Here is a 6,000-nt window from a genome sequence, read left to right on the forward strand (position 1 = left end):
TGTGCAGCATTATATAGGCTACTGTATTGTGTGTGTTGTCCCTGAGACAGAAATACTGAGACAGAAATACTGAGACAGAAATACTGACTGAGACAGAGAGAGACAGAGGGAGGAAGAGAGAGATAGAGAGATGAGTGAGAGAGACAGAGATTGAGGAGATAGAGAGAGAGAGGCAGAGGGAGGAAGAGAGAGAGAGGGGGTGTCAAAAGGGTTAACCTTCTGTAGTGTGGTAGTGAAAGGGTTAACCTTCTGTAGTGTGGTAGTGAAAAGTTAACATTCTGTAGTGTGGTAGTGAAAGGTTAACTTTATGTAGTGTGGTAGTGAAAGGGTTAACCTTCTGTAGTGTGGTAGTGAAAGGTTAACCTTATGTAGTGTGGTAGTGAAAGGGTTAACCTTCTGTAGTGTGCTAGTGAAAGGTTAACCGTATGTAGTGTGGTAGTGAAAGGGTTAACCTTATGTAGTGTGGTATTGAAAGGGTTAACCTTCTGTAGTGTGGTAGTGAAATGTTAACCTCATGTAGTGTGGTAGTGAAAGGGTTAACGATAGTTTATGTATATAACCTAGTTATATGAGTACTGGCTGAGCGTCCCGCTCTTAAGCCTATTGAGATACCCCTTATCTCCTGTACCTACTGTACTCCACCACGAAAACAACTTGTACACCCACACCTGACCGGGTCCCGCCTCTATGGAGGCGTAGCCTATAAGACCATGGCCATGGTCACCAACACACCCTTCCTCTATTTTCATTCCATCATATTGGATGCAGTGCACCTTATGTAACTAGTAGTATGAAAAAGATTGGAGGAATTGCGTAATGTTGAAAGCTTACCGGAGGTTTGTTGCCCCTGGCATCTTCGAAGCATGTTCATTTTCAATTGTACCTCATCCCATTTCTGCTTTGCACTATAGCGTATTGTATATTGTATGGTAACTCAGTTACTTCTATTCTGCATGGGATGAGGTACAATTTACAGTAAGGTGTATGCGTTGCAGTGCAAATGCTGGCGCGCTCCAGAGACCGTTACTGTACCATACAATATACAATACGATAATAAAAAAAAAAAAAAAAAAAAAAAAAACATTTTTAAGGGAATCGAACTTGTCACAAACGGACCATAGGATCCACAGCCAAGCAGCCTTACCAATTGAGCTAGTGTTGGTTGTTAAAAAAGGGGGGATTACTGCTACATAATGCTGCCGCGACGGAGCTCCGCCGCGAACTTCTATTCTGCATCGAACGCTGTACATATGTCTCTATACTATTTTATTTCATGTATGCCTTTCAAATGTTAAATGATAAATGATTGCATGACTGCCGACTGCGGCACGATTATTATGAAAGGCGCCGCAAACTCCTTCCTCGTTGCCGCGCGCCTTGGGGCTGCCGCGGGGCGTGGCCGCGCGGGTCACGTGCCTGTCGGGGCCAATCAGGCCTACCCCGGAAGTAGGAACAGTTGCGGAACAGCTACAGGCCTCCTGGGTGGGGCTTCGGTGGAGGATCATGGTCCTCCCTGGGCCCCTTTGTAAGGTTTTACTCATGGACATGACCGGGGGTTCTGTCTCCCAGGCGGTTCTGGGGTCTGTGGCCTTTCCTGCTTCCCGTCCTTTGGTAGGGTAGCAGGAGTGTGTGGGTATGGGCCACAGTGTGTTAGGTCACACGTGGTTCCGCCTGTGCTGTGTGTTCAAGGGGTTCTAGTTCCCTCTTGCTCGCACTCAGGTGGAGTTGACTGCGCCCCCCCTTCATTAGGAAGGATGGGGGTGACAGGGCTCCCGAACCCCTTGATGTGGGCTTACGGGTCCTCAGGGGTACATCTGTTGGGTCTCGCATCCGCTCTGACCCATATCTCAATAGCTAAGAGCGGGACGCGATAAGCCAGATACGAAATATAACGATAGGTTATGTATATAACCTAGTTATATGAGTACTGGCTGAGCGTCCCGCTCTTAAGCGGCCCTGAGTTCCCTTTTGAGGGATCTTTTACTGAACAGGATTTTGGCGAGGGAGAGTGTGTGGTGACCATGGCCATGGTCTTATTGGCTACGCCTCCATAGAGGCGGGACCCGGTCAGGTGTGGGTGTACAAGTTGTTTTCGTGGTGGAGTACAGTAGGTACAGGAGATAAGGGGTATCTCAATAGGCTTAAGAGCGGGACGCGATAAGCCAGATACGAAATATAACCTTCTGTGTGTGGTAGTGAAAGGGTTACCTTCTGTAGTGTGGTAGTGAACGGGTTAACCTTCTGTAGTATGGTAGTGAACGGGTTAACCGTCTGTAGTGTGGTAGTGAAAGGTTAACCGTCTGTAGTGTGGTAGTGAAGGTTACCGTCTGTAGTGTGGTAGGAAAGGTTAACCTTCTGTAGTGTGGTAGTGAAAGGGTTAACCTTCTGTGGTGGTAGTGAAAGGTTAACTTCTGTAGTGTGGTAGTGAAAGGGTTAACCTTATGTAGTGTGGTAGTGAAAGGGTTAACCTTCTGTAGTTGGATGACGGGTTAACCTTCGGTAGTGTGGTAGTGAACGGGTTAACCTCTGTAGTGTGGTAGTGAACGGGTTAACCCTTTGTAGTGAGGGTCAAAGGGTTAACCTTCTGTAGTGTGGTAGTGAACGGGTTAACCCTTTGGTAGTGAGGGGTAAAGGGTTAAGACGGAGGGCTCAGCGGGGAGGAGGATGGGAGAGTAGAGGGAGGAGAAGTGGTTGGATGGGAGAGAGAGAGAGGGACAGATATATATATAGAGAGAGAGAGAGAGAGAGAGAGAGAGAGAGAGAGGAGAGAGAGAGAGAGAGAGAGAGAGAGAGAGAGAGAGAGAGAGAGAGAGAGATAGATTAGGAAGACGGGTCGGATGGAGAAGAGGGATAGAGAGAGAGAGAGAGAGAGAGAGAGAGAGAGGAGAGAGAGAGAGAGAGAGAGAGAGAGAGAGAAGAGAGAGAGAGAGAGAGAGAGAGAGAGAACGCCACAATGAAGGCTGAGTTGGCAGTCGAGCTCTGCAGCTGGTTGCAGTGAGACAAGAGCCTCACTCTCTGCACACACACACACACACACACACACACACACACACACCACACACACACACACACACACACACACACACACACACACACACACACACACACACACACACACACACACACACACACACACACACACACACACACACACACACACACACACACACACACACACACACACACACACACACACACACACACACACACACACACACACACACACACACACACACACACACACACACACACACACACACACACACACACACACACACACACACACACACACACACACACACACACACACACACACACACACACACACACACACACACACACACAACACACACACACACACACACACACACACACACACACACACACACACACACACACACACACACACACACACACACACACACACACACCTCTCTTTATGCAATGCACCGGCCTTTTTCACTTCTTCATCTCCCTCTCCTTCAGCTCCTCCTTCTCTCTATCTCTCTGTCGTTCTCTCTCTCTCCTCTTCGTTCTCCTCTCTCTATCTTTCATTCCCTCTCTCTCATCTCTCTCCCTCACTCTTCTCTTCTATATCTCTCTCTCTCTCCCTTGCTCTCTCTCTGTCTCCTCTATCAATTCAATTCAATTCAAATAGACATGAAATATTAACATACTTATTGCCAAAGCAAGTTCAACATACAAACAATAACATATATATTAAGCAATAAAGATATCATATATTAGTAATAACAGTAAGACAATCAACAAGAAACATATTAATTTACAAAATGTCACTCGATCGGGTAGTAATTTTTCAAGTGTGGCCACTCAGATACATTTACAGGGCTTGTTCTCGTATTTTGTGACAACCGTCTACATATTTTGCAGCTAATGCTGTACACTGACTTTTCTCCCCACACATATATATATATGGATAAACTGTGCATCATTTTATTATCTCTGTCTCTTCAATCTCTCTCTCTCTCTCTCTTTATCGCTCTCTCTCTCTCTCTCTCTCTCTCCCTCTCTCTCTCTTCTCTCTCTCATCTCTCTCTCTCTCTCTCTCATATCGCTCTCTCTCTCTTTATCTCTCTCTCTCTCTCTCTCTCTCTATGAATTCATCAAGGATATTCTCTACTCTCTCTCCCTCTCAGCCTTTTATCGCTCTCTCTCTCTTTTATCTCTCTCTCTCTCTCTCTCTCTCTATGAATTCATCAAGGATATTCTCTACTCTCTCTCCCTCTCAGCCTTCCTACTGTCTTAATAAAGAACCTTCTCTACTCTGTCTCCCTCTCAGCCTTCCTACTGTCTTAATAAAGAACCTTCTCTACTCTGTCTCCCTCTCAGCCTTCCTACTGTCTCAATAAAGAACCTTCTCTCCTGTGTCCTCCTCTACTCTGTCTCCCTCTCAGCCTTCCTACTGTCTCAATAAAGAACCTTCTCTCCTGTGTCTCCTCTACTCTGTCTCCCTCTCAGCCTTCCTACTGTCTCAATACAGAACCTTCTCTCCTGTGTCTCCTCTCCTGTGTCTCCCTCTCAGCCTTCCTACTGTCTCAATACAGAACCTTCTCTCCTGTGTCTCCTCTACTCTGTCTCCCTCTCAGCCTTCCTACTGTCTCAATAAAGAACATTCTCTCCTGTGTCTCCTCTACTCTGTCTCCCTCTCAGCCTTCATACTGTCTCAATACAGAACCTTCTCTCCTGTGTCTCCTCTACTCTGTCTCCCTCTCAGCCTTCATACTGTCTCAATAAAGAACCTTCTCTCCTGTGTCTCCTCTACTCTGTCTCCCTCTCAGCCTTCCTACTGTCTCAATAAAGAACCTTCTCTCCTGTGTCTCCTCTACTCTGTCTCCCTCTCAGCCTTCATACTGTCTCAATACAGAACCTTCTCTCCTGTGTCTCCTCTACTCTGTCTCCCCAGCATGTCCAAATGACTACAGACCGGTGGCACTCACCTCTGTGGTCATGAAATGTTTCGAGAGGCTGGTCAAGGACCACATTTGTGCCTCCCTCCCCAGTGATATGGACCCTATGCAATTTGCATACAGGACAAACAGGTCCACCGACGACGCGGTCTCCCAGGTACTGCACAGCACCCTCTCGCACCTTGACCGTCAGAAGGGGGGCTATGTGAGACTGTTGTTCATTGACTACAGCTCAGCGTTCAACACCATAGTCCCCACCAGACTGGTGGACAAGCTGATCGAGCTAGGTCTGAGCTCCGCCCTGAGCGCCTGGGTACTGGACTTTCTGAGCGAAAGACCCCAGGCGGTCAGGGTGGGGGGTCAGACCTCCAACACCATCACCCTGAGCATCGGGTCCCCCCAGGGCTGTGTTCTGAGCCCCCTGCTGTACTCACTCTACACACACGACTGTGTGGCAAGTTCAGCTCCAACTCCATAGTGAAGTTCGCAGATGACACGGTGGTGGTGGGGCTGATCTCGGACAACGACGAGAAGGCCTACCGGGAGGAGGTTGAGGTACTGGAACGCTGGTGCCAGGACAACAGCCTGCTCCTGAACATTGGCAAAACCAAGGAACTGATCGTGGATTATAGGAGAGGACAGCAGGAGACACACACACCACTGATGATAAACGGGGCTACCGTGGACAGGGTGAGCAGCTTCAAGTACCTGGGGGTCCACATCTCAGAGGACCTGACATGGTCAACACACATAGGCACAGTAGTAAAGAAGGCGAAACAGCGTCTCTACCACCTGAGACAGTTAAGGAAGTTCAGAGTAATCGGGGAAGATACTCCAGTCCTTCTACTCAGGAGCTGTAGAGAGCATCCTGACCGGAAACATCACTGCCTGTATGGAAACAGCACGGCACAGGACAAGAAGGCCCTACAGAAAGTGGTGCGCTCAGCCGAGCGTACCACGGGTATTGCACTACCCCCCCCTGCAGGTTCTATACAACAAGAGGGTGCAAATCCAGAGCCTGCAGGATAATGAAAGACCCCCACCACATGACAACACCACCCCCAATAACAGC

The sequence above is a fragment of the Notolepis coatsorum genome, assembly GCF_963971535.1.
Source record: "Notolepis coatsorum genome assembly, contig: SCAFFOLD_291, whole genome shotgun sequence".
Lineage (NCBI taxonomy): Eukaryota > Metazoa > Chordata > Actinopteri > Aulopiformes > Paralepididae > Notolepis > Notolepis coatsorum.